At 39.2% G+C, this 26,782-nt stretch overlaps 1 non-coding gene and 1 pseudogene across 1 annotated transcript; both read right to left on the reverse strand.

Moving 5' to 3' along the window:
* Nucleotides 1-12,513: 12,513 nt before the first annotated feature.
* On the reverse strand, nucleotides 12,514-12,586 carry TRNAA-CGC (transfer RNA alanine (anticodon CGC)). The gene has a single exon. It is a non-coding gene; the product is annotated as a tRNA-Ala (tRNA).
* A 4,543-nt stretch (nucleotides 12,587-17,129) lies between these two features.
* LOC115685637 (uncharacterized) lies at nucleotides 17,130-25,816 on the reverse strand (annotated as a pseudogene).
* Nucleotides 25,817-26,782: the final 966 nt, after the last annotated feature.

Below are 26,782 nucleotides of genomic sequence, written 5' to 3' on the forward strand. Positions count from 1 at the left end.
GTGCTGAGCGACAACATACATGTATTCTCTTTACTATCGTAGGTGTTATTATTCTAATTTTATCGGATGTTTTCTGATGAGGCCTATGAGCTGCAAGTGAAACTTGCAGAACTCCGTCACAAGATAACCGAGTCATTACTACGATCCCTCCACGATTCGTACGGACTCATGTAGGAAATATTGATTTGAATGGTCGAGTGTGAAATTATAGTTATAGGCATGGAGGAGTGTCCAACTACGCATCGCCTGTTAGTCTGACGGACAGTGCCCAGGCACAGGCCCTATTGATGGGCCCATCCAAGGCCATATGGGCCTAATCATTCAAGCTTTTTGGGGCTAGGGTCTTTGAGTACCAAAAATAGTGAAAATTACTAAAATAGTCTTACACCTACTGCAATTGCGCCAATTTAGTCATAATTTTTTTTTGTATTAATTCAATTCTAAACCTTTTACAATTGTGCTAATTCAGTTCATGCGGCCAATTTTGGCTGGTTGGAGCTGACATGGACGCCGGCCAGCTGGCCAACACTGTCATGGCAATTGTTAAATATTTTTTTTTGAATTTTTTCATTAAATTTTTTCTTTTCTTTTCTTTTCTTTTTCCCTTTCATTTTTTTTTCTCTTTCCCTTCATCTTAACCGGCGATTGGCTAGAGGCGAGAGTCGGCCAGGTCGGCCCTACCGGCTACTGGCGAGGCTCGACCTCGCGGGCGATGGGCTGGGTGAGGCTCGACTCACCAAATGCATGACGAGGCTCACCCTCGCGAGCGACGATGAGGCTCGAACTCGCCGACGCTAGTAGCTGGGCGCGAGGCTCGTCCTCGTCGTCACTCGGGAGGTCGAGCCTCGTTAGGGGCAGGTGAGGCTCGCCAGCAGTTGGAGAGGCGGACCTTGCTGGCCCCTGCCTTTAGCTGGTTGCTCGTCCGGTGACCAACTAGAGGTTGAAGATGAAGGGAAAGAGGGAAAAAAAAGAAAAGAAAGGGAATAAGAAAAGGAAAGGAAAAAAGAAAAGGAAAAAGGAAAGGAAAGAAAAAAAAAATATAAATAACAAAAATTAAAATTTGCCATGTTAGCGTTGGCTTGCTAGCTAGCGTTTACATCAGCGTTTATGTCAGCGTCGGCCGGCCAAAATTGACCGGACGAACTGAATTGGTATAAATGCAAAATGTTTATGGTTGAATTGGCACAAAAAAAGGTTTATGACTAAATTGGCACAATTACAATAGGTTTAAGACTGTTTTGGTAATTTTCCCCAAAAAATCATCCCCCTATGAATTGGCCCACCTTCCCTCTCATTTTCATCATTTCTCAATCCTCAATTAAATACCACTTCCTAACCCTCTTTCTTTTTTAAATCGTTGGTTAATAACATCTGTTTCTTTTCCCATTACAAAGATTTAGAAGTTACTTGTACCGTATGATTTCCGAAATATGGCCGCCGAAATAATGAGAGTTGTCGATGAGTTTGGCAATTTCAATAAATTTTTCAACATCATCTTAAATAATGCATGCTTTAACTCCTCCCTAATCATAGGTTGATCCAATAGCTAAAACCTATTTGCAATGGAATTTTTTTTCCATATATGGTGCGTGCGCCACTGCATTTATATATGCGTGCAAGACGATCTTTGTTAGTTTTATGATTCAGTATTTGTTATACGTGGGTCAACATATTAGATCCACCCATCTAAGCGTCAAGAGTTGGAGGTCCTCTTCATGACACAAGGAGGGCAAGTTGAGAATTTCCCTTTGAATGTAAAAACAAGGTGGAATTCCACGTATAAGATGTTAAAGAAGGCATGCAAGGAAATTGACCTGCTAATGTTGTAATCCACCACTCATAGCACAGCTCCTGGCGTTAACATAACAAGACTGGAAGGTTGCTGAAGTATTTAGGGAGTTCTTGTTGATTTTTAGTGATGCAACGGATGCCTTGTTGTCCAAGGATTATCTATCAAGCAACCATGCCGTTCCATTTCTATACATAATGTCAGTGAAATTAGTGAACAAGGAGTATTAACCAAATGGGATAAATGCACCAGAAGTCCTAAAATTTATCACAAAAGTGCAATTGAGTCCTAAAACTTGTCACGAAAGTGCAATTGAGTCCTAAAACTTGTAAAAAGTGCAATCGAGTCCTAAAACTTGTCATAAAAGTGCAATTGAGTCCTAAAACTTGTCAAGTTGGTGCAATCAAGTCCTTCCGTTAGCTCCGTCCAATTAGGCTAACGGAAAATGCTGACGTGACTTATTTTAACAATTTCTCGCTCCTACGTGGCAAAATATTTAAAGCCCATATTCCACGTATGCAAAACGTCGTCATTTTGGACCATTTACAGACCAAAATCAGCGTCATTCTCCTCTTGCCCCAAACCTGCCATCTCTCTTCGTCTTCTTTGTCCTCTTTGTTCCCTGTCTTCCCAAATTCCAAGTTTTGAGCCTTAAATCACAGGCGTGTTCGTGCGAACCCCAAATCGAAGCTATGAGGTATCATCTTTGTCGATCGCGAGTCCATGCGAGCCCTAAATCGAAGCTATGAGGTATCTTCTTCGTTGACCATGAGTCCGTGCAAGCCCTAGATCGAAGCTCTGAGATATCTTCTTCGTCGATCGCTAGTCCATGCGAGTCATCCCTCGTGGTGGCAAATCGAAGGCCGGCGTCAAATCTCTTCTCGTTGCGTGCAAGTCATCCTGCGGAAGCGTGTCCGTGCAAATCGTGACTCGTGCAAACCCTAAATTGTCATTCATGCAAGTCGGAGGTCGACATTCAATTTCTTCTCATTCGTGCAAGTCATATCACTGGAGCGAGTCTGCGCAAGTTGTTTATTCTCATTTTGCGGTGTCGCGGTGGCAAATCAAAGGTTGGTGTCAAATCCTTCTCGTTGCTGCTTCTTTTTTATTTCGGAGACAAATTTGCAGGTAAGGAAATTGGAGAATATCTTTGTCAAACATTGGCTTAGTAGAGGATTGAAGCCGACCGGTCACAGACTGCTCATTTTGTAGCTAATTCAGTAAAGTTGTCGACGATTTGAATCCAAAAGATCAGTGTCTAATTTTGTAGCTTATATTGCTCGATGGAAATGCAACTTTCGTGTAGCTAATTTTGTAAAGCTGCCTAGGATTTGAATACAAAAGATTAGTGTCCAATTTTGTAGCTTATATTGCTTGATGGAAATGCAACTGTTGTGTAGCTAAATTTGTAAAGTTGTACAAGATTTGAATCCAAAATATTAGTGTCTAATTTTGTAGCTTACATTGCTAGATGGAAAATGCAACTTTCGTGTGGCTAAATTTGTGAAGTTGTCCAGGATCAGAATCCAAAAGATTAGTATAAAAAAGAGATAGCATAGATGAAATCTCTTGTTCTTCTCAATTCCTTATTCAAAACTAAAATGCTATTTATTTTTGTCCCCTTGCAGGTCCAATGGCCAACAACAAAGTCCCTGCTACTGTTTTCTTTGGAGGTAAATTTCAAGTTGGACCACCCTTGAAATACATAGGTGGAAGGGTCAATGTTGTCAAAATAGACGTAAGCAAGCGTTCGTTGTCTAATATAACTGGAGTTATTGAAGCTTTGGGTGGGTGCAAAATAGAGAAACTCTATTACAGAGTTCCTACAAGTAGTGTTGTTGAAAATTGTCTTAGATATTTATGGGATAACTCTGTTGTGATAGATCTCTTCTATGATCATGTATATTATGAAATTATCGAACTATATGTGGAGTATGTTGATGATGAAGAGACATTTGCTGAGATAGAAAATGAAGGTCTTTATGATGTGGATGTAGAAAGAGTTCATAATGTGACTGTATAGTGTTCGAAAATGTAATCGGAAATCCTGATGACATGAATTGGGTTGAGGTTGGTGATAGAGATCTGGATGAGAATGAGGATGCTAGTAATGTGTTCAAAAATGTAATTGGGAATACTGATAATGATGGAAATCGGGTCAAGGTTAGTATTCGGGATCTGGATGAGGATGATGATAATGCATGTAATTTGGTGGATGTGGAACACTCGAGTGACAATGATCATCTTGAACTAATTAAAGCAAGGGCAAAGTTAAAGGAGCATTCAATGATGCATAGGCTCATAACTGGGGTTAACATTGAGGCAGCTGGTAGTTCCCAATCAGATGTTAACTTACCATCAGAGTTAGTAGCTTATCCTCAGTCTGTGGATGATTCTGGGTATGAAACAGAATACTATAATTTAGATGAGGAAGAAAGTCTTCATTTGAGTTCAAATGATGAGAGTGAAGAGGAGGAAGATGTTGTTCTTTTAAGGAGAGGAAGTAGGTTCCCATCATATATTCAAAATGATAAAAATCCAATATACATTGTTGGCATGACGTTCGAGGATGCAGCTGAGTTTAAAGATGCAATTTTGAGGTATTCAGTGGCTGAGCAAAGGGCAATTAAATACACCAAGAATACTATCAGATTTGTAAGAGCGAGGTGTGCGCAAACCAATTGTAAGTGGATGATTTATGGCGCTCTTGATAGCAACACCGGATCATTCCATTTGAAAAGGTATGTGGATGAACATATATGCAGTATCACTTTCAAGAATAAGAGAGTATCCAGTGCTTACTTAGTCAAACATTTTATGACTCTAATTTCTGGAATGCCTAAAATTAGGGTACCAGAGTTGAAAAAACTAGTTAGGGAACAGCTAGGGGTGGATGTTACTGTGAGCAAATGTAGGAGAACAAAGCTAAAAGTGTTGAAGGAATTTCAAGGCAATCATAAGAAGGAGTATGCACAGATGTGGGACTACTTGGTAGAGCTTTACACTGCATCCCCTTCAAGCATTTTTAAAATGAAAGTTGAAAGGCCTCTACCAAATTCCCTTCTATTATTTAATAGGGCTTACTTTTGCTTTGATTCATGCAAGAAAGGATTTTTGGCAGGATGTAGAAAGATCATTGGACTAGATGGATGTTTCTTGAGGGGCTTAATCAAGGGTGAGTTGTTGTGTGCTATAGGGAGGGATGCTAACAACCAAATGTATCCAGTGGCATGGGCAGTGGTAAAATTGAGAATAAGGACACATGGACTTGGTTTATCGACTTGTTGAGGTCAGACCTCGATATGGATAATGGCAGTGGTTGGGCTTTGATAAGTGATCAACAAAAGGTATGCAATATTTCATTATCACTCATCTTGAAATTTTTGGTGACGCTTTATGCAATGTTGATCAGTTTTAATGTTTTTCCTTCTGTCTTATGTATTTGTCAGGGTCTCATCCCTTCAGTTGTTGAACTTTTACCAAGTGCAGAACACAGGATGTGTGCAAGGCATATATATTCCAATTGGGGTAAAAAATATAAAGGAAAACAATTGATGAAACAATTTTGGAAATGCGCCAAGAGTACTAACATGGCAGATTTTGAGGTGCATAGATAGAGGTTGAAGGAAATGACTCCATAAGGTCATGATCATCTATTCCAAATTGAGCCAAAACACTGGTGCAAAGCCTTCTTTGACACCAACATCAAATGTGATGTTGTTGATAATAATCTTAGTAAAGCTTTCAATGGTAGGTGTGTCGAAGCTAGGTGCAAAGCCATTGTGAATATGCTGGAGGATATTAGAATCATGGTTATGAATAAAATGCATAGTCAAAGGGATGCATGTGCTAAGTGGACAAGAAATTACGGTCCAAGGATTGTGAATAAGTTAAATCAAAATGCAAGTGCTAGTAGGTATTGCCATTTGATATGGAATGGAGATCAATGATATGAGATTATGGAAGGTGGTGACAAATATGTGGTTGACTTGAATTTGAAGACTTGTTCTTATAGAAGTTGGGATGTTAGTGGAATTCCATGTTGTCACACCATATGTACAATACACCATAAGCAAAATGATCCAGGTGATTACTTAGCTGAGTGTTTCAACTAGGATAAGTACCTAAGTGCTTATCAATTCATGATGCCAACCGTGAGAGGACAAAAGTTTTGGAAAAAAACTAACAAAGATGCTCTTCAACCTCCACCAATCAAGCAGATGCCTGGAAGGCCAAAAAGGAACAGAAAAAAGCAATCAATTGAGCTTGTAAGAGGTGACAGAATGACTAAAGAAGGTAGACAAATAACTTGTTCTACCTGCAATGCGGTTGGACATAATCGCAAGGGATGTCCATTGAAAAAGGTATTTGTTCATGTTGATGCTGATTTTGTTATCAGGTCATGATCATCAATTAATGCTTGCTATGTCCTTCTTAGGCCAACGTTCAAGCTAATGTATATACATCGAGTGCCAATGCCAATGCACCTGGTTCTACGACTAAAAGAAAACAAGTAAGCGGTTATGATTATGATATGCAATATATGTTTATGTCAATGTTACATTTAATGACAATAAATATATATTCAGACTAAAGCTAAAGCAATGCCAAGTACGACTGAAGGAGGATCTATAGGCCAGGCCATTGCTTTTGTGGAGGCAAGTGCAGAATGTGGTGGGCAAGCCAATGCTTCTGCTCAGGTTTGTGGCGATGGCAATGCTTTTGCCGAAGTCACTATTGATCAAGGACAAGGAATTTATTCTGCTCAAGCCAGTGTAATAGTTGAGAATAGACCTCAGAAAATCTCAGTGAGTAATACCTCAATCCCCATGCATTTATGTGTTGTCATTTGATTCTTATGTCCAATGTTTTTTTTCCAGTTTAAGAGACCTGCAACTGAGAAGGAAAAGATGCAAGGGCAATCACAACCGAAGAAGAAGAAAATGGTAGGGTTTGGTGTTTACACAAACCCTAGGACAAACCTTCAAATTCTCAATGTGAGTGATGTTTTAACATTTTATAATAACAAGTCATTGTCTCCTTGAGCTTCAATATGTCAATTGTTATGTAGCCTGGAATGCCTGGTGCAAGATTATTGAGCCTACCGGACAAAGGAGTAGTTGCAAGAGCTTCTAAGAAAAAGGCATCATCACAAACCCAAGCCAGCGCGCAACCTCTATCATTAACAACTTATTCTCAAAAGCATGTTGCTACAAAGGAAAATACATCATCACAGCCTCAGGCCAGTTCCCGATCTCAATTGTTAACAACTTTTCCTCAAAAGCAAGTTGCTACAAAGGCAAATGTGCCATCACAGCCTCAGGCGAGCTCCCAACCTCAATCGTTAACAACTTTTCCTCGAAAGCATGTTGCTATAAAAGCAAAGGCACCATCACAGCCTTAGGCGAGCTTCCATCCTCAATCGTTAACAACTTTTCCTCAAAAAAGTGTTGCTGAAAAGATCTAGACTTGTGAATCAAATGAAGGCCAAACCTGCAGAACCATCAGAGTTCATAGACTTGGATTTATGTATTTTCTACATTTGTTTTAGCAAGATTGTTTTTGGTGAAGTTTTTGTTTCTGTAGGTTCCCCATTTATGATGATGTAGATATGGGATTCGGTGTCTCAGTAAGATGATGGAGGAATGATCGTTTTGATATCTAAGAAAATCAATTTAGTTGTTGTATTTTCTGCATTTTTCTGTTGAGCAAGATTATTTTTGGTGAAGTTTTTATTTATGTAGATTCCCCATTTATAATGATGTAGATATGAGATTCGGTGTTCCAGTAAGATGATGGAGGAATGATCATTTGATATCTAAGCAAATCATTTTAGTTGCTTCATTTTAATACCTCAATCCCCATTCATTTTTGTGGCTTTTGAGTCACAATCTACCTAAATACTTATTGGCCGTAGAATGAGTTCGTTTACGTAAGTACATATGTGCAACTCTCAATGGATTCTTTACAAAGTTGTCCAGAATGAGTTCTTCCAAATATGAAGCAACTTAATGTGAACATGATAGGGCGCACCAGAAATCTAATCAAGACACATTCATCTCATTAATCCACAGCTAGATTTACAAATTACAAACTAAGAAACAGGGTACTATGGAAGACTTAGAAACTTCCCACCAAGTCTCACGTTACATATAACCCACAGAATGATAGAACATATGCACAACACAAATGCCATTTGATATAGCATCTTTTCTTTCTTCACCTGTGTGAGCTCCTCCTTTAAATGTCTATGCTTTGCCCTTTGAGTCTTAATTTCAGCTAACAATGAGCCCACTTTGACCTCATCGTGCCTCGATTGGCTTGATTCACATAGTGCTTGATTCCTTTCGAGGAGGTCGACTATCATGTCCCTTGCTCGATCTGACATCTTCGGATCAACCCACATAAAGAAATTGTAGGAACCTGGACCATCCAACTTAGCACATCCATGGAACCTTCTTCCTGCATTTTTCCTTGTCTTTGCCACGAGAATTGGTGATTTAAGACCACAATAGCAGGTTAGCTCCGACTCGACCTCCTTAGGATTTGCCCCACTTGATTCAGATGTCGTCGGCCTCAATCTTCTGGTCGTCATTCTTTGATTTGGCAATTGAAGATTTGGACAAATTGACCACACTAAATCAGGAGAATAGATATAAATTGATTGATTGGGAAGTACCATTAAAAACAAATGCTGTGGAACAATATAGACTGAGACTCATGCCTCCAGCAATATTTTCATTTGTGCATGCGGCAAAGGGACAAACTAGAGAAAGCAAATCAAGATTCTATGAATATTAAAGACCATGCCTGTTGTAAAACATTGTAAAACCAGTCGGTGACCGGTCGCCTTCAATCCTCTACTAAGCCAATGTTTGACAAAGATATTCTCTAATTTCCTTACCTGCAAATTTGTCTCCGAAATAAAAAAGAAGTAGCAATGAGAAGGATTTGACGCCAACCTTTGATTTGCCACCGCGACACTGCAAAATGAGAATAGACAACTTGCGCAGACTCGCTCCAGCGATATGACTTGCACGAATAAGAAGAAATTGAATGTCGACCTTCGACTTGCATGAATGACAATTTAGGGTTTGCACGAGTCACGATTTGCACGGACACGCTTCCGCAGGATGACTTGCACGCAACGAGAAGAGATTTGACGCCGGCCTTCGATTTGCCACCACGAGGGACAACTTGCACGGACTGGCGATCAACGAAGAAGATATCTCAGAGCTTCGATTTAGGGCTTGCACGAACTCGCGGTCAACGAAGAAGATACCTCATAGCTTCGATTTAGGGCTCGCACGGACTCGCGATCGACAAAGATGATACCTCATAGCTTCGATTTGGGGCTCGCACGAACATGCCTGTGATTTAGGGCTCAAAACTTGGAATTTGGGAAGACAGGGAACAAAGAGGACAAAGAAGACGAAGAGAGAAGGCAAGTTTGGGGCAAGAGGAGAATGACGCTGATTTTGGTCTGTAAATGGTCCAAAATGACGACGTTTTGCATACGTGGAATATGGGCTTTAAATATTTTGCCACGTAGGAGCGAGAAATTGTTAAAGTAAGCCACGTCAGCATTTTTCGTTAGCCTAATTGGACGGAGCTAATGGAAGGACTTGATTGCACCAACTTGACAAGTTTTAGGACTCGATTGCTCTTTTTGGAAGTTTTAAGACTCAATTGCACTTTCGTGACAAGTTTTAGGACTCGATTGCACTTTTTGTCAGTTTTAAGACTCAATTGCACTTTTGTGACAAGTTTTAGGACTTCTGGTGCATTTATCCCTAACCAAATATATAGGACTATCGGTTTTGAAAGTTTTGGAACCCTATATTTGGAAGTTGGAAAGTTTTCTATTTTATGTATTTCTTTTCTTACAAGTAAATCTTCTATAATGTACTCTTGAGTATATAAATACCCACTTAAGATTAATGGAAATATACGACAATTTCTGTCTCAACAGGGTATAAAAGCCATATAGGGCTCACGCCACTTTCAACCTTAACTTTCTTCTTCCTTTTTGTTTCTTTTCTACAAGGGTGGTTGGCATAGCCTTGGAGTATACCGCCACTAGCACCACCATCATAGCCACCATTACAAACCCTTCTTCTACACCTCCATTCAAATCTGCTCACCACTTTCTTTTTCTGCGTCTCACAATATTAAATTACTTGCTATGGAAAACACATGTTATCTCGTTTCTTAAAGGACGAAACCTCTATGGTCATGTCGATGGGACCAAATCATGTCCCTTTGATGCAACCCAAGCAGCTCTCTGGCAATAACACGATGCTTCCATCATAAGTCTTCTAATTGGGTCCTTCTCAGAATTGATTTTACCTCTCATTCTTGATAAACCAATCAGCAAAGCCATATGGGTTACTCTCAAAACCTCTCTTGGCTCAACTTCTACTATACGTATAGTCTCTCTTCATCTCAATCTTCAACGTCTACAATAGAAACGGGACGAATCGGTTAATGGTTTCCTCTAGCGTACCAAGTCCATTGTCGATAAGATGGATGCTGCAGGCAAGCCTCTTGAACCGGAGGATTTCAATGTCCACATCTTTCGTAGTCTCTGATATAATCTCCAAGACATTGTTTCTACATTACCCGGCCTTTCTAAACTAATCTCTTTTACGGATCTTCAAGGTCTTCTCCTTAGTCACGAGAGTACTAAAGCCTTTCAAAAGTTGTAGATCTCAGAATCTTCCCCTCAGGCTAATTCTACTATAGCCAAGTCTACTCAATGAGATTCCTCTACCTTTGCATACTCCCCTCCTAGTTCCTCTTTCTTTGGTTGTGGTTAGTCCAAAGGTCGCGGGGGTTGCGGTAGTCGCTTTGGCCATGATCGTGGTGTCCATGGTACTCAACAAGGTTGGCTAACCGATCAACGTCACCTGTCAATGTACAAATCACACTACTGCCATATGCTACTATCGCCCTCTTGGTATGCCTTTCTACCCGCCCCCTACAGATACCTCCTCATATTCTTCATCTTATAAACCATTTTACTCTCCTAATGCTAACCTGAGCCATGCCCTTCCCCTTTTTTACCTTCACCTACCCACACACTACCTTGGTACCCTGACACGGGTGTCTCCCACCATGTCACGCCTAATATACAATCCCTCTCTTCCTATGAAGCTTATAATGGATCGGATCAACTACACGTAAGAAATGGTAAGAGTTTCAAAATCACTAATATTGGTACTTCCTCTATTCCCTTCTCTATTTCAAAATTTTCTTTATGTTTAAGTGATGTTCTTTATGTCCTTGATATTTCTAAGCATTTACTTTCGGTTCAAAAACTTGCGAGTGACAATAATGTCTTCTTTGAACTCTATCCTACCCAATTTCTTGTTAAGGATCTAGTGATCAAGGCGGTTCTTCTTTTCGGCCTAACTATTGGTGGTCTTTACACCATACCGCAACAACCTTCAATGCCTATTGCCAATATTGCGGAGCGGACTTCCATGCATGACTGGCATAAACGTCTTGGCCATTCCCATGAGCATCTCTTACGGTTTATGATCAAAGAGAATAATTTGCCGTTTTAGTCCACATGGTTGAGTCAGTTGTGTACTTATTGTCAATTGGGTAAGGCCAGTCCTCAGTCATTAAGATTGTCTCCAACTTGCAGTTTGTTTTGGTTGAATTTAATTTCTAGCGATGTTTGGGGTCCTTCTCATTTTGTTTCAACTGATGATCATTGCTATTTCGTTATTTTTGTTGATAATTGCACAAAATTTATTAGTTTCCTCTTAAAACAAAGTCAAATGTTTACTCTATTTTTCTTACTTTCCAAGCTCTTGTAGAACGTCACTTTTCACAAAAAATAAAAGCCATTCAAACATACTAGGGTGCGTAATTTCATACCCTCCTCTCCTTTTTCTCAAAATTTGGTATTGCTCATCGCCTCTCCGTCCTTCGTACCCATGAACAGTAAAGAGTGGTTGAGCGTCGTCATAGGCATATAGATGAAACCGGTTTAATATTATTAGCTCCTGGCTCTATCCCCCACCAAAAATAATATGTAATTTCTTAGTTATCCCAAAATATTATCATATTTTCATTTCTTGCAATTTTTGTTGAATATCGCCCTTTGTAAATTCAATTTATTATTATTATTTATTTGATTTCTTCTTCGGAAAATATAAATTCATATAATTCAATTTACAAAAAGTTGCTCCGCTCCGACTGTGCCCTAGCCCGTCCCATGGGCAAGCATTATAATGTGCCACCGTTGTCGTGCGATGCGCAAACGGTGTTTACAAACTTTTGCATGTAGCCCCAACAATAAGAAGAGACATTTGTGATAGCACAAAGAGCGCAATTGCCATTAAGAAGGGCATGTGCGTAGGCTTGCACCGACTGACGAAGTATAGCTATGGAATATCAAAATTTAAATATTAGTAGTATATTAATATTATGCAATTTCTTAGTTATCCCAAAATATTATCATATTCCCATTTCTTGCAACTTTTATTGAATATCGCCCTTTGTAAATTCAATATTTTTATTATTATATGATTTCTTCTTCGGAAAATATAAATTCCTAAATTTCAATTTACAAAAATTGATTCGCTCCAACCGTGCCCTGGCCTATCCTATGGGCAAGCATTGTAACATGCCACAGCTGTCGAGCAATATATGGAAAGAAAAATAAAGCATCCTCATTTAAAAAAAGTTGCCTAGTTAAAAATCTGCCAAGGTGGAGGTGCGGGGAATCGAACCCCGTGCCTCTCGCATGCGAAGCGAGCGCTCTACCATATGAGCTACACCCCCCTAAGCTGTTTATTTTAATTCACTTTAAAAAATTAACCATTTTTATTTGTGATTAATCGTTCTTTTTCTTTTTCCTTGTTTTTCGGTCGACCCAAAAGGCAGTGAAGGCGTTCCCGGTTTTTCATTTCCCCAGTATGTCCTGCAACTCCAGAGAGACGTGCCCAACATCCCGCATTCCCACCATCATTAATTTCACTCCTCCGCCACCTCTCCTGCAAACAAATTCAATGCTCTCTCTATCTCTATCTCTCTGTGGAAGACATTGAAGCACTCTTCTTCTTTCAGTTTTCACTCGCCACGCATTCTCGAGAAAAGTTTTCAGTCTTTCAGGGGGAGAGACACGAGAGCACAACAACAGACACGGTTGCATTGCTTGCTATTCCTGGTCCACTTTCGCTCCAGCACGAAATTTCCACGACAGCCAAAAAAGGAAAAAAAGAATTCAGTTCCATGAGCTGGGATCCTCATTCTTGAGTTCGCTTTATAGGAGGGTGCCATTTTGAAGAGAAAAACAGCATTGTTCTGAGAAAATTCTCATCTGGGGTTTCTTGACATTGAGCGATTTTGCTGTGTCTGCATGCACTGGAACCATGAAGATTTTGGCACTGCTTGTTGTGCTCTGCATGGTTGGAGCAACTTCTGTGTTTTTCTTCGGCTTCTCGGACGCCATGACTGGCTCCTCAGCTTCTGGCAAGTGCTCTCATATCGTATGAGTTTGTTTCCCGTGGTAATGTTTCAAGGATATGAATTGTGTCGGACTCGGTTTGTTTGATCTTCTTGTCTTGCCTTTTCTATTGTTCGTGTTGTATGCCCTGCCTCAATGTCAATAATCCGTTCTTTTGGGGTTAGAGAAGTTCCTGGTTTGGTTGAAGTGTAGTAGTTCAGAGTCAGACTACTATTACATGGTGTCGGTCTAAGGTAAACCTAGAAGGTAGAAGAAATTCAACCAAATTCACATGGTTCTGTATGTCTTGGATTGGTTCTGCTTAGACCCGGTGGACTACGCTATGGTGAGTCTTTTATAACCAAGACTTTCAGAAACACGAAGAGAAAATTTAATAAATGAAAAGAAAACATATGTTTGATTTATACCACATCAAAAGAAGAAATATCATTGGTTTATCAATTCAGGAAAATTGGGAGCAAAACTAAACTAAAATTTTTTGTTGGCCTGTAGATCATTCTGGTTCGTTTTGATTTGGTTGTTGAACATTCCTGAATGATGTGGAATCAGTTGATGTGATTACATTACGTTGTGGGGAAGCCAAATTTCTGGGGCTAAGAAAGTTGAGACCTCAATATACTGCCTCATTATGTCTACTCGTGAAAGTGCTCTGCGGGCAACTCTGGAGTAAGTTGCTGCTCTGTGTCTGGCATGCATTATCTTAGAGAGTGACATTTCTTGAAGAAATTATACATGAAAAATATGAGTTGGGTTGGGCATAGATTATCTTGTGACTTCGGCCAACTTCATGTGGTGGTTTGAATCAAGTCATGTTGAAGGGGTAGTTCAACGAAGCTAGAGAACGTCATATTGCCCGGGTGTCCATAGTATTGCAGCAATAGCTTGTACTTGTCTCTTCTGATATTGGAGTGATGTACTTTGGGTTTGAGTTCTTTCTATTTTAGTGGATCTTTTGCTTAGGATGCGATTGCAGCCAATGCCATGTTTGCATTCTCTTCCATGTCATGATTTTGATATTGGATCTAGAGTGACTCATAATTCTTCTCAGTAGTCAGTATAGCAACATTTTCCCGTTCCCTATTGTTTAAATCTTGGTCAGTCATGCTGACAGAATAAATTATTTATGTCTTCAATGTGTTAGCCACTAGGATACGAATTCAAAATCGCTTAAGCTGTTTAATTTATAATCCTTAAGCATGGGACCTACTTTTAGAGCCATTTATGTTGCTGAAATGGACAAGTCGTCAAATACACTCTTAAGATAAAATCATCCATAATTAGATTTAACATGAGCAAAATCTTCCCATGCTGATTACCTCTTCCGGCCCAATGGTAACTTCAGATGTTGCATCCACCCACCAAGTTGATACGATGGTCAACACAGTTGCAGGCAGGAAGCTCAAGGTTCGTGCCTCCACATCTAAGACGATCACAAGTTTTTTTAGAGTCATTGTATCATATTAATTTGGACACTAGAAGTTTCTTCAATGGCGTAGCAAGTTTTCAAGTCAATCTCTTTCTAAAACCCAGCATCTCAGGCCTTTTATCATTCATTGATTAATCTTCCCATGAAATTACAGGGCAATGGAAATAGTCGCAACTCTGAGTTGAAATTTAGTGAAGAAGGAAGCGTGAGTCTGGAGGATTACCGTCCTGTCGACCAGGCTCCAAGCTCAAAGGCCTCCATAAAGCCGGGACCAATCGTGCATGGAACTCCTCTTGGGCCACACATACCGAAGCCTTCACCTCCAGGTCCGCCTGAGCACGGAGGCTAATCCGTAGCCCCACCCTTAGTTCTTGTTGATGCATTTTTATAGAGATGTGCACAACCTTGCAACTTGGTTTTTTTATTTAAGAATGCTCTGCAGCTACTTGTTCATACTGTCCTAGTATATTTGTGCTATTACCGTACTTATCGGTCCTAATCTCCTGTAACTCGCACAAGAAATGAGACTAACGTCCGTCTGGATGATATGGCGTGAATCTTGTCACTCTGTGGTTTATATTTGCAATGTCTCAAAAATTTCGCAGTTGAACGGTCAAATTGATAGATGGGAAAAGCAAATGAAAAGTTCAAGTGCAAATTCTTTTCCCTCTGAACTGAGTCCGATGTTGCTCATCTTGAATAGTACATTTCTCTTACGTTTTTCAATCATTAAACCTCTGGTAAAATGGCCGAGGAGAGAAAATTGGATAGAGATAGGCAGGAGGAAGTCGCTGAATTTTTCCGGGTTTCTGGCACGCTTCGCATTGTCGGGCTTGTAGCTCTGCGTCTTTCATGATCTTTGGCCAGTAAAACCCCTGCCTTATCACCCTGTGCAAGATGGTGATCCACATAAACTAAAGACCTCGAACGCAACTTCTTCTGTACGGGACGAGCCAATTTCTCATTGTATCGGCTTCCAGCAACTGCAAAACATCATCAGAGTTCAGTGTTTGAAGAGAATCAGGGGTAACGCATGGAAGAAAGGACTTTGCTCATGATCCACAGTGGCACATAGTTGCAGATTGACAGCTTTTGGGCGACTGATCACTGATTAGAGAGTTTCGACCGATTCTTGAGCTCTGTAAATGTGTGCTACTACATTGCATGTGTCGGTAATATAGGAAAGTTACTGAAGTTCTAAGCATGTTAGGAATGGAGAAACGGGACAAAAACAGGAACATTTCAAGTATGTGAAGGACTTACTCAGGACAATTTCTGAATTGTGGTATCATGAGAAGTTTGTGCATTGCACGGGAACAATATGAGAAGAGGACAGAATCATGTTTCATATTCAATATGCCTCAAATTATATGAAATTTAATTGTGGTACTTAAAAGTTAAAAGTCACAGATGATGTCGTTCCGCATTGGTGATATTACTAGTTTTTACTCCATCTTCGATCCCTTGAAAAACTAAATATGATAACCTTTTGACCAAGACTAGTTTACTTTTTGTAATAATGAAATTAGACGTGCTTAATCGATTGAATTATGTTTGAAACATGAAGATCGAATTGCTCGAGGCAGCTTGTATGTCGTGAATTCACGTGGTCAACTTGTCAAAGATATATCTCCCATATCACATTAAGTTTGATTTAGCAATGTCCATAGAAATTCTGACCCAAAAAAAATATCGATAGAATTTACAGACGAACTTCGTTTTATGTAAATCCATTCATGATGGACACTAACTAGATTAGAAGTGAGATAGATTTGGAAATTTGGTAGATTTGGAAATTTGGAGGAAAAGAAAGTATAATACTTTTTATTAGGTATACTGATCACCACACTCATCATATCATATGCTAACTAGTTATTTCTTTTCTTTGTTGCGAATATATTGATTGTTTTGAAGATTTATATTAAGTTATTCCCAAATAGTGTTTTTCACGTGACATACAAATATCAATTAAAAAAAATTATACTATGACATTATACCAGTAGATTGTCTTGCATTTTGAAAATATTGGACTTCAAGTAAATTTCACGAATCTAAGTATCGGATTGCCAACGTTGCTGGCGGCACAAAATTTTCCACTCTGGCATACCGGATAATAAAATCTCTCCAAAATCATTGAGAAGACGGATCACTTATGGTGGTACATACACTGACAATTTAATTTCTTTTAAAACATTTAATTGAGCGACTAAAGGCAAATGAAATCAAACTTTTTAACAATGAAGGTTAAAAATAAAGTGATGGATCGACACGAGTTTTAGGACTCTTAGTGTCATTATCCGTTTTCTTGTTTGAGAGACTTGGGATTTGATTAGGCGAAGGATAACTCTTTTAACACTAGAATAATTTCTACAACAACATCTATCCTTCGAAAAAAAACTTACCTGAGTTAACTAAATTAGGTGCGTATCGTTTCATGTCGATAAGGGTTGGATGGTGGTATTGAGGTCGCCCTCCCATCGCCCTTCATCATCCCTGTCTTTGTACCTGTTGGAGAGGAGTACTTTATCTAGTTTTGGTGTTCTCAATGCACCCTTGCAGAACATATTCATCTTGGGGCACTATGCCACCACAACACGCTCCAATGACGGGAACATGAAGGCGCAATTTGTGGGGGAGAAGCTCTCAAGGCGTGGTAAATAACTAAGTGTCAGCTCTTCCAGCTTGGGGAAAGAGATTAGCTCCACTCCATTTCCATCATCTGTTGCCATGTCTTCCACTGCACCACAATTACATAGCGCTAGCCAAACAAGTTGCACCAGACTTGTCACTGCTGAGCAAGTCCCCATATGAACCAAACCATCACAATCCCATACCCGTAATTCGGTCAGGCTCCGAAACGAAGCTGGAGATGGACATACGATTGACAAACCGGGGCACTCTCAAATGCAGAGAAAATCAATATGTAGGATTTCAACCATTAAGGAGCCACCTTTCCAGACTCGCCTTAGGTTACATAGCTTTACCAGCCAAAGAGTCTTCAAATTTCCAAATGTCTTGAGAGGTTTTTCCATGTCATTTAGTCCTCCAAACGCATCTTCTGCAAATATCTCCTCGAAGGAACTACATTCCACACGAAGCCATTTTAGATTGGCGACGTTGTAGGTATACATGTGTTTGTATGTGCAAAATAAAGTAAAGTTGTTTGACAAACTTGAAATGAGTGATCCGAATTTGACGATTGATCCAAGCCCAACGAATTAACGTTGTGTCCTTAAGACAATTTGTCCCCTCTACCGGTACCCAAAGGTTGCTGAACAATTGCCTTCCAGGATAGAACGGATTGCCTTTCCTATGAAGCGGTACTTCTTCAAAGGAAACCTTCGAACGCAACTTCGCAGATTAATCGCACAAAATGACAATGATGAAGAAACAGAAAAAATGAAAATGTCTAGAGTGCGTCGGGAAAGTGTCTCGCGGGAATATAAATGCCACGAAGTGTCACTAGACCGAACTAAACTGTTCGGTTATATCCATGGCGAAAATGAAGAGTTGCGAGTAATGAAGACTCGCTTGCGGTTCCCGTTCGGTTCGCGAACAGTAGCAAAGGCTCACTTGAACCGGTTCGGTTCGTGAACAGTCGCGAAGGCTTACTCGAACCGAAGCGGCCCGAACCTCACGAACAGACATGTTTGTTTGTCCAAAAAAAAATAATTAATTAATTAATTTCTAACAAAACATGTCTGTTCGAAAAAAATAAAAAACCGATAGAGAATGGACCCGGAACCGAACCGAGCCGAGCCAGCCGGACGGACGGCAGCGGCGCGCGCGGGGGGGAACCGACCTAGCTTGGCATAGGTCCTCTCCCTTCCACACAAGTGGGGTACCCCTTGGGGCCCAAACCCATTTGAGAGGCTCCTCAAAATAAACCATCTTACATCACCTCTTCTATCCTATGTGAGACACTTTCATCCACACACTTCTCATTCAATTCTATGGGATTTGGATGCCAAAATCCCAACAATCCCCCACATGAATGAAAAGTTCTGATATCATTACTCTTCGTGTATGCATGAGATGCAAAGTGCGATTATTCCATGAGAGAACGTTGCATTGGGATAAGTAGTCTGAGACTTTGAACTTTCCCTAGTGAGACCTATCGGACTTATTCGGTCAATCAGTAGACTTGATGTCTTTGAACTGTCGACCTTCGGTGTAAGTCAAGACAATAGAAATCACACAATTATCTCTCAAACAAAGTTGGTTCTTACTGTTGTGTTCGTTTTGGCCATGAACACTGCCTGGTTTCATGAGTGCTTTAGAGAATTTTGGCCTTTCAAATTCTTCATAGAAGCGGCCCTCACTTCACACTCACATAGGTGATTTTTGATTGTGTGGTATATCACATACCCGAATCAGAATCATTAAAAGCTTACACTTAACCTCCGCATGTCAGTACTGTCTCCATACGAGAATGAGTAAGAGTTGACAGTACACTACTCCGCCTGCATAACTTGGTTGTCCCTTTGAACCTAGATCTTGGGATCTCCAGTCAACTAGGTAGGGTTTCCGCTATGATAACTTATTTTATAGGCCTTAAACCCATTCCCCTTGATGTTTTTACAACCAACTCTCTAGTTAGGCCTTTTGTTAATGGATCCGCAACATTATCTTTTAACTTCACATAGTCAATCGTGATAATTCCACTAGAGAGTAGTTGTCTTATAGTATCGTGTCTTCGACGTATATGTCGGGACTTTCCGTTATACATGACATTCCTTGCCCTGCCTAGTGCTGTTTGACTATCACAATGAATACACACAGCTGGCATTGGTTTAGACCAATTAGGAATGTCTTCTAGGAAATTTTGAAGCCACTCAGCTTCTTCACCGGCCTTATCTAAAGCAATAAATTCTGCTTCCATAGTAGACCTCGTAATACAAATTTGTTTGGATGATTTCCAAGACACTGCTCCCCCACCAAGTATAAACACATACCCACTTGTGGATTTTGTGTCTCTTGTGCCGGTTATCCAATTTGCATCACAATATCCTTCAAGTACCGCTGGATACTCTATGTAATGCAAAGCATAATTTTGAGTATGCTTCAAATAGCCCAATACACGTTTCATAGCTTTCCAATGATTTTCATTTGGACTAACTGTAAATTGACTTAACTTGCTCACAACACAAGCTATGTCCGGCCTAGTACAGTTCATGACATACATTAGACTGCCTAGTATACTAGCATACTCATTTTGAGCTTTACTTTCACCAATATTCTTTGAAAGATATAAATTAACATCTATCGGAGTCTTTACTGGTACAATGTTTAGATTCTTGCACTTTCCAAGAATCGTCTCAATATAATGGGACTGTGATAGAGCTAATCCTCCAGATGTCTTATGGATTTTAACTCCTAAAATAACATCTGCAACCCTCATATCTTTCATATCAAATTTACTTGTGAGCATGCGTTTGGTCGCCTTAACAACCTTACTATCGCTGCCCATTATAAGCATGTCGTCTACATATAAGTACAAAATGGCAAAACCATTATGAGTGTTCTTAACATATACACATTTATCACACTCATTAATCTTAAAACCATTCGACAACATGACTTGGTCGAATTTAACATGCGATTATTTTGGTGCTTGTTTCAATCCATAGAGTGACTTGATAAGCCGACATACTTTCTTCTCTTGTCCTGGAACAATGAACCCTTCGGGTTATTCCAAATATATTTCTTTTTTCAAATCCCCGTTTAAGAAAGCCGTTTTCACATCCATTTGATGGATTTCAAGCTTATACACCGCTGCTATGGCCATTAGCATCCTTATAGATGTAATTCTAGTAACAAGTGAATAAGTATCAAAATAATCAAGACCTTCTCGTTGCTTGTATCCTTTCACTACAAGCCTAGCCTTATATTTATCAATAGCACCATCCGCTTTCATTTTCCTCTTGAAAATCCACTTACATTGTAGTGGTTTATTACCAGGAGGAAGGTCAACCAATTCGCATGTATGGTTTGACAAGATGGATTCAACTTCACTATTGATAACTTCTTTTCAGAACGAGGCTTCTGGGGATGTCACAGCCTCTTTAAAAGTCTGAGGCTCATTCTCTAACAAATATGTTAGAAAATCAGGTCCAAAAGACTTAGAATTTCTTTGTCTTTTACTACGTCTAGGTTCATCCTCCATAGGATCGCTTCTAGGTGTAGTGTCCCGAGGCCTCTTATCATTATTAATTGGCTCATATACTATGTTATACGGAAATATATTCTCAAAGAACGAAGCGTCCATTGACTCAATGATCGTATTAACATGTATATCTGGGACCTCAGACTTATGAACAAGAAATCGATATGCATTACAATTAATAGCATATCCAATGAAGACACAATCAACGGTTTTCGGTCCTATTTTAACCTTTTTCGGTTTAGGAATCGCAACCTTAGCCAAACACCCCCACACTTTGAGATATTTCAAATTAGGCGTTCTGCCTTTCCACTTCTCATAGGGAGTTTGTTGTGTCTTTCTGTGGGGTACTCTAATTAAAATAAAATTCGCCATCAAAACAGCTTCCCCCCACAAATTCTGTGGTAAACCGGAACTATTCAATAATGCATTCATTGTTTCCTTTAAAGACCGGTTTTTCCTTTCCGCCACTCCATTAGATTGCGGCGTATAAGGAGGAGTAATTTGGTGAATAATACCAAACTCAGAACAAATTTGTTCAAAAGGAAATTCATATTCACCTCCTCTGTCACTCCTTATTATTTTAATTTTCTTATTTAACTGAGTTTCAACTTCGGACTTATAAGTTCTAAAAGCATTCACAGCCTCATCTTTACTACTAAGCAAATAAACATAACAATACCTCGAGCAGTCATCTATAAAAGTAATAAAATACTTCTTACCACCCCTTGTCGATATTGCTTTCAAATCACATAAGTCTGTGTGTATTAAATCTAAAGCTTCTGTGATTCTATTATCTATAGAATGAAACGGAGGCTTAGAAAATTTAGATTCAACACACACTTGGCATTTTTCACTTGAACAATCAAATTTTGGCAATAACCCCATCTTCATTAATTTCTTTATTGACTTATAATTAACGTGTCCTAATCTAGCATGCCATAAATTAGGAGACTCAAGCACATAAGTAGAAACAACTTTATTCATAACATCATTGGGTACAACAGTCATTACATTTAACTTGAAAAGACCATCACTAAGATAACCCTTTCCTACATACATCTCATTCTTGGAGAGTACAAACTTATCAGACACAAACACCAACTTGAAACCATTCTTGCTAAGAAGAGATCCGGACACTAAATTCTTGCGTATGTCTGGCACATGTAGCATATTGTTTAGTGCCACAACTTTCCCAGATGTCATCTTTAGAGCAACCTTTCCAACACCTTCAACCTTAGAGGTCGATGAATTACCCATGTAGAGTTTTTCATCACCTTCCATAGGCATGTAAGATGAGAACATTGATTTATTGGCGCAAATATGACGAGTTGCTCCAGTATCAATCCACCATTCTTTGGGGTTTCCCACCATGTTGCACTTGGATATCATAGCAGTAAGATTGATATCATCAACACCATTGAAAATCAGTTCCACCATATTCGCCTGAGTCTTCTGTCTTTTCTTGGCTTGACAGTCTTTAGCACGATGTCCAGGCTTTTCACAATTGTAGCATTTGCCAACAAATTTTTTCAGGCCTTGGGTGGATCCTTCTCCATAGTTTTTCCTCTTCTTGTTGGTTTTTGATCTTTCTTCAACAACGTTGGCCCTTGAGACCGCCAAATTGCTGCCAACTTTCTTCTCGGAATTCCTATTGTCTTCCTCTATCCTCAATCGAACAATTAAGTCTTCAAGTGATAATTCCTTTCTCTTGTATTTGAGATAATTCTTGAAATCTTTCCAAGACGGTGGTAACTTTTCAATGAAAGCAGCCACTTGAAATGATTCACTAATCATCATACCTTCAGCATGAATGTCATGCGTAATCACTTGAAGTTCTTGAACTTGACTTAAGACGGTCTTAGAATCCACCATCTTGAAGTTCAGAAATTTGCCGACGATGAATTTATTCAACCCAGAATCTTCTGTTCTGTATTTTCTGTCCAAACTTTCCCACAACTTCTTAGCCGTTTTCAACGGACTATAGACGTTGTAGAGGGAATTGTCCAGACCATTGAGAACACAGTTGCGACACAGGAAGTCAGAATGCTTCCATGCCTCTACAGCAGCAAACTTTTCCTTGCTTGTCTCTCCTTCATCCAAGTTAGGAGCATCCTCAACGAGGAACCTTGCCAAGTTCAATGTAGTGAGGTAGAACAACATCTTCTGTTGCCATCTCTTAAAATCAGCCCCATTGAACTTTTCCGGCTTCTCTCCATGAGTTGGAACAAACGCAATATGCGTCGTCGATGTTGTAGCCATTTCTGACACGAAGACAGAAATGATTGAGAATGTAACTATACAAACACGATAATACCAAAAATTGTCTTAAGATTGTTGTAGGTATATGTGTGTTTGTATGTGCAAAATAAAGTAAAGTTGTTTGACAAACCTGAAATGAGTGATCCGAATTTGACGATTGATCCGAGCCCAACGAATTGACGTTATGTCCTTAAGATAATTTATCCCCTCTACCGGTACCCAAAGGTTGTTGAACAATTGCCTCCCAGGATAGAACGGACCGCCTTTCCTATGAAGCGGTACTTCTTCAAAGGAAACCTTCGAACGCAACTTCGCAGAATAATCGCACAAAATGACAATGATGAAGAAACAGAAAAAATGAAAATGTCTAGAGTGCGTCGGGAAAGTGTCTCGCGGGAATATAAATGCCACGAAGTGTCACCAGACCGAACTAAACTGTTCGGTTATATCCATGGCGAAAATGAAGAGTTGCGAGTAATGAAGACTCGCTTGCGGTTCCCGTTCGGTTCGCGAACAGTAGCAAAGGCTCACTTGAACCGGTTCGGACAGACATGTTTGTTTGTCCAAAAAAAATAATTAATTAATTAATTTCTAACAAAACATGTCTGTTCGGAAAAAATAAAAAACCGATAGAGAATGGATCCGGAGCCGGACGGACGACGGCGCGCGGGGGGGGGGGGGGGTGAACCGACCTAGCTTGGCGTAGGTCCTCTCCCTTCCACAAAAGTGGGGTACCCCTTGGGGCCCAAATCCATTTGAGAGGCTTCTCAAAATAAACCATCTCACATCACCTCTTCTATCCTATGTGGGACACTTTCATCCGCACACTTCTCATTCAATTCTATGGGATTTGGATGCCAAAATCCCAACAGGCGAATCTCTGGAGAAGGAAGTCGGAGGGAAAAGCCACATTTTCATCATGGTAGCATGACAAAGTCAGTTGTCTGAGGTTGCCAAAGACGTCATGCAGCATCATCACGACATCCTCCCTCGCCAATTGGATGTATTCCAAGTGTGGAATGACCTGTGGGAATCCGGTTAATTAGGCCGCCAATAGTCCATATCATAGCTATTGGCCCAGCCACGGCTTAATGACTAACATGTCCTTCCATTGACGGAAAAATGAAAAAAGGACCGGTAGGATTTTAGCCCGTTTTATCTTTAAAAGAAGAAATTCCTGGAGCCAGACGAGCAATGTTTCGTGAATTGGATAAAGAAAGCCATCAGTAAAAAAGAAAAAAGAAAAAGAAATGATGCTACAGCTATTTCAATTGATAACTAATTAAATCCAAACAGCAAAATAAAATCAGGATTTTCAACAATTTTCGTAGAAATAACTTAAGACAAAACGTATTTGTTCTACCGAATCATGTTACTTAGATCGTAAGTGGATGCATTTCAATAATAAGACATCGTATTAATGTGTTGCACTTTGTTCCAATTCTTATATCTAATTTACGTAGATCATAAGTAGAGTGAACTGATGATTGGCGAAAACAACAAAAAAGAAAATCAAACCGCTGGGACATGGGCGAAAAAGCAATAAAACAAGATAGAGATTATATTAAAAAAAAATTTACAGAAAAAGAGTAAATAATCAAGTCAAATTGTTAAATTCTTGCGATAGCAAAATAAAATGTCAAGCCCCATATAAACGGAATTTCTAGCATTCCATGGGGTTAAAAATGGAACCTAGATGCGTGTAGGTATATTGCTGACAGACCAACATGAAATTTCGAATAAAAGTGCATAACCTCATACTGAGGTTGGTAATTACGAATAAAAGTTAGTAACTTTAAATGTGTTGGTAATCACAACAATAAATATTGTTAGATAACTAAAAAAGTTGGTAATTTTTTAAGCATAAGTAATGTTGGTCTTTTCAAAATATATCAAGATAAAAGGTTGGTAAGGGACTGAAATTAGTTGTATATTTATGAGACGAATTTGGGTACATCAATCAAATTAAGGTCAGCAATATCAAATAAAAGTTAGTAATTTGGAAGAGTTGGTAAGGCACGAGAATAAAAGTCATTAGATTCTTAAAGTACCTGGTAGTTTTGTAAGTATAATAAAAAGTTTAGACTTTTCAAAACCTAACAAGATAAAAAGTTGATAAGTGACGAAAGTTTGTATGTTAATATGACGAATGTTGATACGCCGGTCTAATTAAGATTAGTAATTTCAAATAAAAGTTATCCCTCAAAAGTTGGTAATCACAATAAATTTAGGTAGATTACAAAAGGGTTAATACCACAAAAGATCCAAAATTAGTACACCAATGATAATTTTATCCCGAACTAATTTTTTGATCACCAAAAATCCTAAACTGGTACACCTATGATAAATTTACTCCGAACTAATTTTTTTACTATCAAAAACCCCACACTAATACTCTACTTTATTCCACAAATTATCTAAAATAATGAGAATTCTTTTCTTAGGATCACTCTTTAACCTCTGGCACAAAAGATCAGCTCTCCCGTAAGCAATTTCCTCATTCATTATTTTCAGACCGAGTGCGTAAGCAATGTCTCCCTGGATTCTTTTTAGATCTGGATTGCGTGATACATTTGCGGTGGCAACCACATCAAAAAGCTTCTCTTCCTTAGCTCGCCTTTCAACATCCTCCAAAAGCTTGGACTTGCCAACCTCTAATGCTTCATTAATTGTTTTCCTCCTTTTGTATCTCATTCTTTTAACCTACTCCATCCATATCAAATTGGGAAAGGTGGTCAAACACAGGGCAATTACATTTTATGATGTGCACAACTCATTTACTATATAGTGGCAGCATCTAAGAATTAGTAATTTTGCATTAGCTCAACGCGATAATGATCCTAACTAAACCCATCTTCCTTTTATCTGCGTCAACACCATGATTTATCCTCTCGTTCTCTATTGTTACCTATTCATTTCCTATCCTTTGGGGTTTCTTTGTCATTTCATTTGATGATGGACGACATTAACTTAGTTCGTGATTAGCTGATCAACCAATGTCTGCACTATGCACAGATGTAAATCAAATAGGAACATTTATTTTACGTTAATAAGAAGTTACCCCGTGAATGGTAATCCCTGAATAAGCGTTATTACCACATTGCTGGGTTTCTCAAGCCATGATCGAATCTTAAAGCTATTGGTTCCATCCATTCATTAAACACAGAACACAACAGTTTGTAAATGTGCATTGAATAATGGAAAGTCATGGGTGAGATTGAACTACAACTTCAGGTGGAACTCGAGATTCGTTTCTAACATGCACTAGGCCCAAACACGATTAATGAGTAAACAACTTGTTGAATTAGCAGGAGTTAGAAGCGTAAATTAATTTTTGCAAGTGACAATATCAGGTAACTGAATCCGGGCAAAGCACGCGTCAAACACTAGTCCTGGTGTGTCTACCCACATTTAATGTAATCTTCACACTATAAATGAACTATTCTTGTTTTGCATCAATAAGATCCATGACCATTAATTATTAAATATCCAAATCATTAGCATTTTCGAATACGATAGACATGTAAGAATCGACTCGTCTGAAAAGAATGACGTATGTATCCAATGCCAAAAAGTGTAGGAATCTGAAGGGACTACATGTCAAATACTACAATATCCTTCGTGTAATCACAAGATCAGATTTCCTAAATTTTCTCACGT

Source organism: Syzygium oleosum, unplaced genomic scaffold (genome assembly GCF_021117445.2).
Source record: "Syzygium oleosum isolate NSW1041296 unplaced genomic scaffold, Sole_v2.1 Sole_v2.05, whole genome shotgun sequence".
Lineage (NCBI taxonomy): Eukaryota > Viridiplantae > Streptophyta > Magnoliopsida > Myrtales > Myrtaceae > Syzygium > Syzygium oleosum.